The following is a 15,054-nucleotide window of genomic DNA, read 5'->3' as shown; positions in this document are numbered from 1 at the left end:
GTTATTACAAATGTGGGCCTTGCAATGGATGTTACGTCCATCAAATAAGTGTGACAGATGAAAGACAGAACTTTTAACACTGAATCTGATGGGGATACAGGACTTCTGTCATTTTGAGGCTGACTGGCTCTTCTAAGCAGTTTGGCTTATAATATCTGTCAGAGAAGGGTAATGTTTTATGACATCAAATCACAACAGCATCTCTACTAATAAGGATATAATAGTAATAGATAATTGCGTAGAGTTAGCCAGCATGAAACTATGGCTTATCACCCTCTTCTGTTTGTACTCTTTCTCTATAAAAGGAAATGATAGCATTGCTATAAACACCTAGCAGTCTCTGTTTATCCTGCTGCTCTTAAGAAATACGCTAATTATATGTTGAAGGAGAAGTTCTGTTTCTAATGTATTAAGGGCAGAATCCATGGCAGTTAGTTCAGTCAACATTTATTAAGTCTGGTGAAGCCACAGAGAAAGAAGATATTATAACCTTGCCCTAAAGTAACATACAATCTAATATTTCCTGTCATGGCTTTCTGTTGGAGTCTGTATACTGCACTTTTTTTTTTTTTACATTATTTCTCCTTTTTTCTCTGATACTTTGATATTAAATGAAAGCAGAACACCGGAGAGCTGCAGCACATGACTCTCTGGGTTTTGCTGAGCATTACTATCAATAATAATCTCCTTTATCTTGAGATGTACATCCCCATTTACTAAAGAAACTTGGAAAAGGTAAACAGCTGGAAAGTAAATTTAAATCTAGTTCTATTAAAATGTCTTCGGTAAGCAATTCTTTATCTGCTCAAAAAGTATCACACAAAACAAAAATCTATAGAGAAGCTTTGAGTGGTTTGCTGTATTTCTCGGAGAAATACAGAAAAAACTAAGATTTGCAAGCAAATAAGATGTAGTGGGCCTAATAACCATTACTTTTAAGAAAAGAAACACAGACAGCTCCTATAAATCAAATTTACTCACCAATGATGTCTTTCTACAGAATTTTGAAAGTAAGCTGGGTTAGTACTAATCCAAAGAATGTAGGAATGATGCCATTGGTAAAGGAAAGGGGTCAGAGGTTTAATGATGATAATAAAAATGACAATTAATGGGGACATTCCCTGAACTCTTTTGTGAGCCAGGCACTGTTCTCCGACTATATTTAGTCAGAGTTCCCCAGAGAAACAGAACCAACATGATGATAGATAAATACGTAGAGATTTATCCTAGGAATTAGTTCATGTGGTTAATGAGGCTCAGAAGTCCCATGTCTGCTGTCTACAAGCTGGAGACCCAAAAAGGCTGATGGCATAGTTCAGTTCTGGTCTGGAGGCATCATTTTAAGGCACTCACACTTCTCCTGCGCTCTTTAGGCATACAATTAAATCAAAGTCTGTGGGGGGCGCCTGGGTGGCACAGCGCTTAGGCGTCTGCCTTGGGCTCAGGGCGTGATTCCGGCATTGTGGGATCGAGCCCCACATCAGGCTCCTCCGCTAGGAGCCTGCTTCTTCCTCTCCCGCTCCCCCTGCTTGTGTTCCCTCTCTCGCTGGCTGTCTCTATCTCTGTCAAATAAATAAATAAAATCTTTAAAAAAAAAAAAATCAAAGTCTGTGGTTGATAAACAGGAAGAGGTTTTGAATTCCGAAGAGGGGTCTTGGGCAATGGTCCTTAGGGCAGTTGGCTGAACTTCTGTGATGGAACTGGCCAGTCGAACAGTTCCAGCAACCAATCCCAGTGGCTTTTCATGTGACTGACTGGCGGCCTGAGTAGGTATAGAAACACTTGGGGACGTGGGCATTATGGAACACAGCAAAACTAAGGGGCCTATGAATTCAGGTTACCATGAAAGAAATGGGATTCTGCTAGGAGCTGGTCTCAAGGAAGCTGCCCCATTTTGAACAGCAGAGGCTTTCTTTTCAAATCTTTATCATTTGGAGTTATTTTTTAATTTCTGGTGTAGCTATAATTCTGGCACCATTCTCTATCCCTTGAAACAATCTCCCCTCCATTTCTAAGCTTCTGTGCGGCCAAGTTGATGATTATTCTCATTTCACTCGGTTTCTTAATTCTTATTCTTTCTCTGAAATCTGACATTATACACTCTGTTTTAAGAACTTAGATAACTTCCTGGTTTGTTCTATAAAAGGGAAAACTGCTTCTTTTTTTTTTTTTCCTTTGCTAGATGGGTGTCTTTACCCCGCCACCTCCCTGAATTAACTTATCATTCACTTTGTATTGCCTTCTCACTGTCAAAAAAAAAAAAAAAAAGCTATTTTTTTTTTTTTTTTTTTAGTCATTTCCCTCTGCACTGTCACTTCAGATTCACAGTTGCTAAGTGTTCCAGGAGCCCACCAGAGGGACTTTCTCATGGTGTGATTTGCAAACTTTGAAATAACACCCACCAGCAGAAGCACCATATGCTACAGAGTTACACAGTAAACTGACAGGAGCGTCTCATTTGTCATTTGAAATTCAGAAAATGTCAGCAATTTTCATACCCAGCAATCGCCTAAATGCCTCTCTGGTTAGCAAAGAGTAACATTTACTATAAATGTACTTGAAAATACGAAATTTTACATGGCGATTCGAGAGGAATAATAATAGCAAAGCCAGTATTAAAGACCCACACAAGTCAGCGAGCACACAGACAGACAGATCAAATTTCTGCACTCCTTTTGTATCACCTACGTGCATCTCTAGGTGAATGGCTTTATCTATAAGGTTTAGGGCAGTGGTACGATTCGCATTCTATGACATTAGTGATTCAAAGGTGCCTTTTTATGATAAAATATAGTACCAAGGATATTTTTCGAATCCACTGAAGGCAAATTTAACTTAAGACCCAAGATATTCCCTTTGTGATTAGGCAGAATTTTCATCCAGCTGCCCTAGCTACAACAAAGCCGGGAGAGAAAACTACTTGGCAATTCTTTGTAATTGAAGGATGTTAATTACTGCTAAGTACTATACACTTCCTATGTTATAAAGGTTCATCTAATTCAATGTTATTACAATATTAAAGAAATTAATAATGATTTCAAATCTAGTAAGCGTGACCAAACTAGCCATTAGTGTGCACCCATTCGTTCATATTTTCAAATGACTTTGCAATGAAATTTCTGAACTGGTATTGTATGAAGACTGGGACGTCCATGATCTTACACCTTCAGGTATCTTATTATGCATTAACCATAGTACATGGTGGTGTGCAAATATTTATGACATGATAGAGTCAGAGTCAGAGATCATGGGAAGATGAAGGCTGGACCATAAGATTCTAGGTGTTTCCCTCATTCGGAACTCACCTTTGGCCAGAACGCCCTCCTTGGAATGAAGGACGTTGGACCGAGTTCTCTACTCTCTGTAGAGCAGATCAGGACCAGCAGGGACAGAAAAACTAACCGTTACTGAGCTCCAGAAGTTTTCTTATTTGATACAACAGTCCTTTGAGGTCAGTATAAATACCCTTTTTTGCAAATGAGAATCTGGGGGCTCAGAGGTGGAAATTCCGAGTTTCTCCAATTAATAAGTGGCAGCCATAAAGTCCAGCCTTTCTGACCTCAATTCACAGGTTTTGCCCACTTAATCATGCTCCCCATTATGTAGAGGACATCTGAAAACCTCATTTTGCTTTTTGAGCCAATATTCTTCCTTCCCTTATCACCTGTCCACAAGTCCTGTTACGTTTATTTGAGTTTTGACTCAAGAGGTTACTTGTAAAGGAAAGAACCCCAGACTTGGACCTGACCTTGATAGAAAGAGTATCCTTAAAAAGCCACTTCATAAATTCACCTACAAAGTGAGTAACAACTGCAAGTCACTCCTGGGACTGACGATTACGTAAGGTAATGCACTGGAAAGAATGTATTCAGAAAAATAGAAAGTACAAGAGGAGGTAAGGTACTTTGGCGAAGTGCTACATGGGAGAATGAGTAGAGAGGGTGAAGCATTTGGACTCTTTACGGCCCACACAGTGATCGTTACCTTTAGATTTCCAAAATCCACAAATGGTTATAGGCAGTTGCACAGCTGAGTTATTACAGTACTGAATAGTTAGGAATGTGGGCTCCGGGATCAGACGGACAAGCCAGAGTTCAAATCTAGGCTCCTCCCGTTTCTGTTTGTTTGAACTGAAGTATATTACTTCTTCTTCTTCTTCTTTTTTTTTTTAAGATTTATTTATTTATTTGATAGAGAGAGAGCATGCACGGAGGCGGGGGAGGGGCAGAGGAAGAGAGAGGAAGAGAAAATCTCAAGCAGGCTCTCCTCAGCACCCTGAGATCATGACCTGAGCTGAAATCAAAAGTCGGACGTGTAACCGACGGAGCCACCCAGACACCCCTTAAGAATATTACTTCTCCCACCACCACTATCTCATCTGAAAATAAAAAGAAATGCGGTACTATCTCAGAGCCAGGGCCAACTTCATCAACATGCAACCTGAGCACTAACACAGAAGGGCCCCACACTTGGTTTAACGCTCTGCTGTCACGAACTCGAAATTCTTACTAATTTCATCACGGAGCTGGTGGTGCAAGCAAAGCGCAAGGTGACAACGGAGCATGCGCAGGGGCAGAGGCCGTGTGTACCATCTGCGTGCGTCGTGAATTCCTTGTTTACTCCACAAGCAGGTAACATTCAGGATGGCCCAGGAGCCCGGGGTTCCAGTGCACCCATCACGTCCAAGAATCGGGCACCTGCGTTAGGTCTCTCACTGAGTAAATGGGGGCACCGGCCTGCCTGAGAAGTGTTCCTTCCCTTCTGAACCAGAACTTGTTTGAAAGAAAACAAACAGATGTTCTCATCACAAGAAAAAAAAAATGTAATTATGTATGGTGATGGATGGTGGACTTATTGTGGTGATCACTGCACAATGTATTCAAATACTGAATCATTACGTTGTACATCTGAAACTACTGTAATGTTACAGGTCGGCTTCATCTCCACTAAAGAGAAGAAGGCAGGGCGTTCAGAGAAGCAGGAACAACCAAGGAACCCCATTGTACCCTTGCTTACTGGGATGTCACTTCCCCGCATTAGGCAACCACTTACGCTGAAGATTATGAGGGAAAAGGAAAGGGAAAGAGAGGACAGTCCCTGGTTCCTCTTCTTTCAGCCCTTCCTTACTCAAGAGTAAGCCAAATGTAGAGAGTGTGGGTAGAATGCACGCATCTCAAGAAATAAAAACACTTCAGCTAGTTTCGCACAGCATTCCGCTACTCTGATAGGAACAAAAACAAAATAAAAAGCAATACAAAAAGTACATAGACAATACTGGTTGTGTAATTTTGGTGATTCTACAGATCAGTTAAATATTCTTTTGTTTGCATTTAAATTTGGCACATATACATACAAAGACAAATGGTAAAATTTACATTAGTAATTAATACAAATTTTTAGCCACAGTTAAGTAGCAAAGGGAAAAACACCATGACCAAGCCAAGAGAGAGACCACGGAAGAAAAGGAAAAAGCTTTATATTTTAGCAGTAAAGGACCCCCAATTTCATCTTGCACTCAGTCCCACAAATTGGATAGCCAATTTGTGATTGTGAAATCATTTGGCCGAGTATCTGAGACATATTCAATACCCAGTAGAGACTGGCTACTAAAGTTGTGACTGTCTCTGAAGTTTTATGCTGTTAATAGTTTAATAAAAGATGCCGTACAGGGCCCAGGTTAATGCTCTAAATATTGTCATAACTTTGGTGACAGATGGTAACTAGACTTACTGTGATGATCACTTCATAACATATAAAAATTTCAAATCACTATGATGTACACCTGAAACTAACAAGATTTTGCATGTCAATTATACTTCCATAAAAATATTAACAATAAAAAAATAAAGTCTAGAGTCACACTGCTTACGTACAGGTTAAAACGCATGTTCTACTTTGTAGCTGTGTGATCTTGGGCAAGTTATTTAAGAAGTCTGGGTCTCAGAAAATGACAGTGCAGACATCACAGGGTCGTTGTAGAGAATCAGTGGGTTAACGAGCATTGAGTAATGCCTATAGAAATGTAAATGTTCGCGGGCCCCTGGGTGGCACAGCGGTTAGGCGTCTGCCTTCGGCTCAGGGCGTGATCCCGGTGTTATGGGATCGAGCCCCACATCAGGCTCCTCTGCTATGAGCCTGCTTCTTCCTCTCCCGCTCTCCCTGCTTGTGTTCCCTCTCTCGCTGGCTGTCTCTATCTCTGTCAAATAAATAAATAAAATCTTTTTAAAAATAAATAAATAAATAAATAAATAAATAAATAAAAGAAATGTAAATGTTCGCGAAACTTTTGCAACTATTTTCTTGTCGTTGGGATACAAAGCAGGGCGAAACTAATTCATTCTTGCAGAAATTAAGGAAGGCTTTATGGAGAAGGTATTTGAGCTTTCCCTCATGAACTTCACATTCCTAAGTGACCAGAAACAAAAGGCCAGCCATACAGACAGCGTGAAAGGGTCCTGGCCATTTACTGACTTCGATGGCCAAGCCACGTTAATCAGAGCCATCTCCAAACTCTCAAACAACTTCTACAGAACTATTTAGGCTAGCAATGTATTCTCTTTACATGGTGATTTATGCTCCTAGGAAGACCATTACAAGAAAAAAATAAAACTCTTTAAAAACACATAGTTGTCAGAAACAATCCAAGAGCCCCTCACTGGAAGACTGCATAAGAGACCCTCTTAGCAGAATAAAATTGCCCCTAATGTACAGGCGAACACGGGAATCAATCAGAGGCAGCTCTTGCCGGTTCATTTTATCTAGTTGCCCAGTTTGACAAGAAATCCAGAGAAGGGCTGAGGAGTGTTGTCGGCATAAAGATGGGAGAGAAGTGATGTACTAGGCTAATAAAAGGACTCACAAAGGTCCCTGAAGTCATAAATCCTTCTTGCAGCTTTTAAAATCTGTTTCCTTTGTAGGATTTCGATGATGGAGCTTTGACAGAGGGCCTTTCCTATCCTCTCCCCTGCATGTCGGGAACCGAGCTAAGCGCGTGGCCAGAAGACAAAATGCAATACAACTCGCTGCCTTAACGATTCTGCTCTTCTGGGTGAGGGTAGGCGGCAGGCTTGCTGATGGAGACCGGAAGAGCGCTGCGCCGGCCTCCCGCACCCCCTCCTGCCGGGGCTCCCCTGCCCTCCCCGTACCTCGCGATTGCCTCCTTCCCACGTGCTCACAGAACGACCTCATGCTCTCCTGCACCGGTCTCAATCCTGACACTAGTCCGTAGTGCCTTCGTTAAGTAGGTGCGTTTCTTTCTGGTTTTCAGTCAGATTCGGCAGGAACCTGGCACGGGAAATATTGCAGAGTATGCATGGATTTTGACTTACCCCAACCTATGAACAGTATCCAGGGAGTCCACAAACGGGTCATCTTTGAGCAGGAGCAAGGACCGCAGTGCTGCTGGAGGTCTCGAAGGGCCTGGGACTTGCTGCTGACCTGAGTGCGACCCCGGGGCAATCGGAGGCTCCCCCCCCCCCTTTTCTATCTTGGGAATGTACACGCTCCGCCCACCGGTCCCGGAGCCAGAGAGGTTTCAAGGACGCAACCTTGAGAGTAAGGTGTTGCTGAGTCCCCCGGGGCCATTTACGTGACTGAGCCTCATTAAGTCCTCTATCTAAAGTTTTAACATTCTGAAAGTGGGCTGTGCAGATTTCCTTGTCTTGCAGCCGCTGGGCGCAAGCCTCTTATGTAAGTTCCCTTCCTTATTAAAACTGCTACCCCCTGGCACGCCTGGAGGCTCGGTCAGTTAAGTGGCCAACTCTTTGATTTCAGCTCAGGTCATGATCTCAGGGTCCTGAGATCAATCGAGCCCCTCATTGGGCTCTGGCTGGACCTGGTGCCTGCTTGAGATCCTGTCTCCCTCTCCTTCAGCCCCCTCCCCCTCAAAAATAAATAAATGAAACAAAACAAAAACTGCCCCCTACCAATCGGGAGTGGTTTGTCTCTTTCTTTGGTCTTTCCTTGCCCTCCCGGTTTGGGGCCAGTTTCAGATTTCCCTCTGGGAACATCTGGGGTTGCAAACGAACACAGCCTTCACCTTTCTCTATTTGGGATAATCTGCTTTTCTGCACTTGGAAAATACACCCCCTGTTTATAGTAATTCAAGTAAAATGCAATTAGGAAACTAAATTGGTAAATGCCACTATAAAAATGTACTATGGGAAAGAAAATACTAATGTACTTTTATTATTGGCGTTTCTATTTACCCATCCCTTGCATTTGCTTATACAGTGTAATATTTCCAAGTTGCTGGAGATATATAAGAACATAAATGCCCTCCCCACAATAAAGATATTTAAAACAATACCAACAAAAATCTACCTTTAAAACATAAATCTGAATTAGCTTTCCCTTCAACAAACTACAGCAAGCAGTATATTCATTCTAATTCTACCACCAGCACCCCGAATGTGAGGGTGTGTTTCATTGGGTCTCATTTTCCTCTATCACGAGACAGATCTCATCAGTGTGGGTCCCCGAGAGAAGGCATGGAGCAGAGCCACAACGCGACCAAATACAGTGGGAGCTAAACATGAACTGAGCTGCACCTGAAAGCAACGTTCCGTCATCTACGGTGAGTGAGTCAGGAGGCATTCCGAGCTGTGGCATAAATCCAATCCCACTACTTTCTAGCCATTTTGCAACCTTTATTTTCCTTATGCAGCTTGAACCTACATGTCATCCGCTGTATGTCAGTCATTGTACCAAATGGCTGTGGGCCATTACACCAGGTTAGTTTTGCTCTTAGAGGATGACAATGACTGCCACTAGGTCTTCATCTACTGCTCCTGGAGATGACGACTGCGTTGGCTGTGTCATCCTGTACCTTGGGGATGGGTGACATAATTGTCCCTGGTATCAGGCTGGACCAAGAGAGTTTTTACCTGGAGCTGCCTGGAGCCCCTCAGGCAGGAAAAAAAAAAAAATCCAGATGGTGGTCAAGAAGAGAAGAGAGGGTTGCCGCTAAAATTGTGGAGCTAATCGTCATGTCTGAATTACAAGATGAGAAGGAGAGACCCGAGATAGGGAGCCGAAGACTTAAGACAATAAAGTGGGGAGAGAATATTTGAGGCATACTTTTTTTTAACGGAGGCAAAGAATCCCAAAGACACTCAAAAAAATGTTCCTAAGGCTCTGAAGGCAATTCCAAAGTAGCAATCCCAAAAATGTTTTCATCAGTGACAAAGTGACACTGAAGTAAGCGTATAAACATCCCTAGATGCCTACTTTGGAGAAAAAAGCACCTATTTGGGTGTGTGGATTCTGGCATATTTGTTAAACATCACACATATTACTGTAGAGTGACTCTTTAAATATGCAATATGTTCAGATGCGGGAAAAACCAACCCAGAACACTGGTGTGTTTTATTTCTTTATTGCTAGAGGTCCGATCCTTTTCTTTGTTGTTTTTTTCAAAACACAGTCTTCTTATTTGAAAATATTTATGTGTGTATGAGAGGATAGGAGATTTTTGTACATTGTTCTTTGAAACTTTTTTTTTTTTTTACATTACTGCATTCTCACACATCTTTTTCCATGGGGCAGAATGACTCTGGTTTTCTTTATAACCATCAGCTCACAAATCCACAGGGACTCTCCATGGCACTGCTTATGATAACTTTTCGGTTCTCAAAGATCTGGGGGGGAAACTATATTAACTTTATATCAGCAGATGAAGCAACTTGACTTTATTTGAAACCTTTATCAGTCTGACCCCGTAAGGAGACATACCTTGGTTTACGAGGTGACAGTAGGTCTGGCGACGTATCTGATGGCCGTGATTCAAGTTACAGCCTGAATTTCACCAGTTCGCTTTGAGATTTGGGCTAAGTCTCTTTGCCTTCCAAAATTTCAGTTTCTTCTCCCAGTGCTTCCCACCCACTTCACAAGGATGTTGTGAATATTAACTTCAAAGGGCTTTGAGTGCTCCTGAAGAAAGGCAGGTCTCCAAATACAAAGCATTAAGTAATTGGAAAGGCTCCACTTCATGATTATCATATAAATAATCAGGAGGATTTTACCAGGACAGCAGTTACTTTGTGCTAAATCCGGCTAGATAATAATAGTAATAATAACAATACGCAGAAAAGGCAGAAACTAACATATATCCTAGAGGTGGGTACATGATAACTTTTCATTCAACCGGGGTGCGAATAAAGGTAAATCAATAAGCAGACTGTAGGAGGTATCTTACCCTGTGAATGTGCTTGATTTTTGATTGTTGTCATTTCCATTTGATTGAGAACACAAAATTAGCACAGAGGACAAAAATCTGGCTACATACCCCACGTTGTTATTCACCAGAGAGACGCAAATTAAACCACCAAGACATAAGTACACACCCAGTTGGATGAATAAAAGTAAAAAGATCGATGTTACCAAAGATTGGTGAAGGTGTAAAGTAATCAGAGCCCAAATAAATTGCTGGTGGGATTGTTCAGTGGTACGACTCCTTTGGAAATGGGTGTGGGAGTTTCTTACAAAGTTAAACATGACCTATACAGTGACCCCGCAATTCCACTTCTAGGTATTTACCCGATAAATACCAAAACGGATGTGCACAACAATGTCTGTGTACAAGAAAGTTCAGAGCAAATTTATTCATGGAAGTTTAAACTGGAAATAACCCACATGTCCTCCACAAGTGAAAAAATGGTGGTATAGTCATAAAATTGGATACTACTCCTCAATAAAGGCAGAAAACTCCTGATACAGCAACAACATGGATACATCTCACAGACATGACCTCGTGTGAAATACACCAGACAGCGGAGCGTATCATCGGCTTGGCAGTGACTATTCTGCTATTGTATCCACAGGGATTGGTTCTCATTTCCATACCGTATTTATTGTCTCACACACACACACACACACACACACACACACACACACACACAATTTCTGGCATGCAAGAATGTGAAATCATTATGTTCAGATTAAGTCCATAAAAATAATTTTAAGTTTAGGGGCACCTGGGTAACACAGTTGGTTACGAGACCAACTTTTTGTTTCGGCTCAGGTGGTGATTTCAGGATTGTGAGATCAAGCCCCGTGTTGGGTTCCATGCTCAGCGTGGCTTCTGCTTGAGAGTCTCTCTCCCTCTCCCTCTGCCTACCCCTAATAACTCCCCCCACCCCCGGCTTGTGCTCGCTCTCTCTAAAATAAATAGATTAAAAAATAATTTTAAATTTTTGAGTGCTTTCTATATGTGGTAGGTGTTTTATATGCATTGTCTCATATAATGGATACAGTACTATTATTATCCCCATTTTAGAGACAAGAAAACTGAGGCTCAGCAAGGGCAACTGCTACCACACAGCTAAAAATGAAGAGTGGGGGCTTACACTCCCATCCGAGTCCAAAGCCTGTAGGAAAAACCAGTGCCTTCAGCTGGTAAGTGCTCGCCTTTGCTTTGACAAAATATGAAACTTAATTTTTATCAGCACTTACTAACCTAGGGTGATTTATTACATTGTGGTAGAGAAGAAATGAATCGTGGGGCATGGATTATTTACTATATTTCCACATTTATCAGGACCTCGTTGTCAAGAAGGAAGAGAAAGCTTTATGCAATCTGGCAACAAGGATACGGGCCGCTCCCAAGGAAGGGTCCCGGGAGGAGCAGCGGAACAAGAAGCATTTACTGTGGAGGTCACGTATATGAACTGGATTCAGGTCGCGGGCTCCCAGCTTCCAGGATTCATCACCTACTTCGGTTCCTCACTTTCCGCCTCCCCCAGAATCTCAGAGTGAAATCCGTTCATCCTCCTCTCACCCCACACTGCCCATCAGATGATCTTCGCTCCCACATCACACACAGACTCAGACTTAGTCCTTCCAGGAATTAAGGCAAGATGCGAGAAGGATTTAAACAGTCTCCACTCCATTCCCCCCGCAACACACATACACATGCCGGTTCATGTACACATATAGGTACCTGTATATTTAGGGGGACTTAATATCAATCATTCTCCCACGTGCTCTGATTCTGACCAATGGGGCTTTCTGTGCGCCTTCGCTGACACTAAGTCCTGGGGTCTGGCGGCCAAAGGGTGATCCCTGGCACCCCCGTACTACTGCCTAGAATGTATCAGGTTTCAGGAAGAGGTTGCCACTTTGATCACCCCTGCCCCATTCTGCTCTTCCTGGTCCCCCTTCTTGGGGGACTAAAACCTTGCCTCTTAGCCTCATAAAATGGCTTAAGCCTTGCCGTACCATAGAGACACCCTAGTTCGCCACACTTTCCGCTCCTTGACCATAAAACCCACAAACCAGATTCCTTCCCAGGGATCTCTCTGCGTGGTAAGATACTCTCTTTTTGAGAGCAGTGGTGTTCTCATAATCTTTAAAAATGGCTTCTCCTGGGGGCTCCTGGCGGGCTCCATCAGTGGAGCACGTGACTTTTGGTCTCGGGGTTGTGGGTTGGAGCCCCACCTTGGGTGTAGCGATTATTTAAAAATAAAACCTTAAAAAAAATAAAAAATAAAAATGGATTCTCCTGGAGGAAAAAGCAACAACTCTGATTTATAGTGTTGATCAGTTTCTGTGGTGTAGATCCTTCCACCAAGCCCAAGCTCAGGCTACCACCATGACATCATTTATCGGAAGCTGGAACAGATGTAAGTGAATTGGGAAGTAATATATTTGAGTGTTTATTACCTTTATTTGTAAGAGAATTTATTTTATTTATAAAGTCATATAATTTAATTTTTTACATTGGCTGTGTTTAACAAAATTCCTAAAAACTTAACAGTTGGCCCTCACGAGTAAGTGCAAGCTAGCTCCAGCCCCCCACTGCTTGAGGACATGGCTCCGCTGTTATTCACTACCGTGGGGCCGGACCCTAGGGCACATGTAGGCATCTAGTAACTGTAGTACAGTCAATGAGTGAATAAATGAATAAATAATGCACTTCTGACCAGGGCAATAAAAAGAGGAAGTTGTATTAACAAACATTCCGCATGAATAAGTACTATAATTTAACATTTGTCCGTGCCATAAATATTCAGTGAGTGCCTACTGGGTGCCATGCGCTCTTCTAGGAGCTGAGGTAGAAGAGGAACTGGACGGACAGGTGCCTGCCCTCAAGGGGCATAAATCCAGTGGGACAGTAAGAAATATTTTAGGAGGTTTCCCAAATCCCCTTCCCCTACCGTCCTTCCCCACCCCCCAGTCAGAAGCTATACTTTGCTCAGGGGGTAGCTGTCTTCCATTTCAGTCTTTGTTGGTACCTTCCTACTCCCCCACCACTCCCACGCCACACTATCTGACTCCACCGGAATAACCTAGGACCTCTTTGCTCTTCATTGTGTTTTTATTTTTCTCTTTCCAAACTTTCCAAGACCTACGTCTTTTATTACCACAATTCTCTTTGGGACAGGAAACTTACAATTATTAAACATATTCTGTATATCAAGGCATCTATGTATCTATTTCATTTACTTCTCATTATAGCTTAGATGATGTAATATTATTATCCCCATTCTTAGATGAGAAAACTGAGCTGTTTGGTTTTTTTTTTAATCGTTAAAGGTAGGACTTAAGGCCAGATCTGACTAACTGCCAAGCTCACGTTCTTTTCTTCACAGATTTCCTCTTAGCTCTCCTATAGAGCTTTACTTGATTTATGCATGTTTAGGTGCTCCTACCACCTTTTATTAGCTTATCTTTGAGATTATAAGTTTTAAAAATATAAAAGAGTATTGTTCCTGTATCACCTAGGCTAATTGGAGTTTAATAAATTTGGTTGACAAATTTTATTTAAGTCTGTTTGATTTTATAAAAGTAATACATGATAGGGGCACCTGGCTGGCTCAGTCAGTAGAGCACGTGACTCTTGATCTCTGGGTTGTGAGTTCGAGTCCCACGTTGGGCGTAGACATTGCTTAAAAATAAAATCTTAAAAAGAATAAATGATCAATATTCTAAAACACAACTTACACAACTGCAAGGAAGAAAATAAATCATACATGATTCTACTACCCCAGGACATCTAATTATTGCTATTTGTTATTTTCATGTATTTCTCTCTATGTATAACCTTTGCAAATATAATTGACATCATACTTTATATATACTTTCATTTCCTTACACTATTAATAGTACCAAACTAATAAGAGTACAAATATATGCATAATACATTTTATTACATGCATACAATTGAATACCCCACGGCTATAAAAATTAATATGTTACTTTTGCCTGCAACATGGATAAAATGCAAAACTATAAAGTTGAATGACAAAAACTATACATAGTTATATATATATATATATGGATAAAATGCAAAACTATAAAGTTGAATGACAAAAACTATATATATATATATATATATATATATATATATATATATATATACTGTTTAAAGGCATTTAAAGTTTAACAAAACTAAGATATACTATTAGAAGTCAGGATAGTGGTTGCATTTGGGGAAGAGGTGTTGTATAGTGACCTAATGGAGACATGAGGAGAGCCTTTGGAGCGTATCCTCTTGTATTTTTTTAAATTTGATTTTTTGTAGGAGACATCATTTTTCCATACCATTTAACATTCTTCTACAATGATGATAGCTCTTGTGTTTATTCAATTATTTTCTTCTTACTGTTCCTTAAGATTTCTTATTATAAATAATGCTTGAGGAACATTTTTTAAGATTTATTTATTTATTTATTCGTTTTAGGGAGAAAGAAAGCATGAGAGCAGAGGAAGGGGCAGAGGGAGAGGGAGAATCTCAAGCAGACTCCCCACTGCACCTGGAGCCCGACACCGGGATTGTTCCCAAGGCCCCAGGATCATGACCTGAGCCAAAATCAAGAGCCAGACATTCAACCGACTGAGCCACCCAGGTGCCCCAAGGAACATTGTTACAGATGTATTTGTACACATCCTTATTTCGTAAAATATATCCCTGTATATTAATTTGCAACTTTTTGTGACTTTGTGTTATCAAATTGGCTTCCTACAAAATTGTGGCAACTTACCTTTCTACTAGCAGTAGATGGAGTGCCCAACTACCCATACACTTGGCCACATTTGGTATTATTATGTGCATTG

This window comes from Ursus americanus, chromosome 25 (assembly GCF_024610735.1).
Source record: "Ursus americanus isolate L20-20 chromosome 25, mUrsAme1.1.p, whole genome shotgun sequence".
NCBI lineage: Eukaryota > Metazoa > Chordata > Mammalia > Carnivora > Ursidae > Ursus > Ursus americanus.
The sequence above is the reverse complement of the archived record's forward strand: the minus strand, read 5'-3'. Positions refer to the sequence as shown.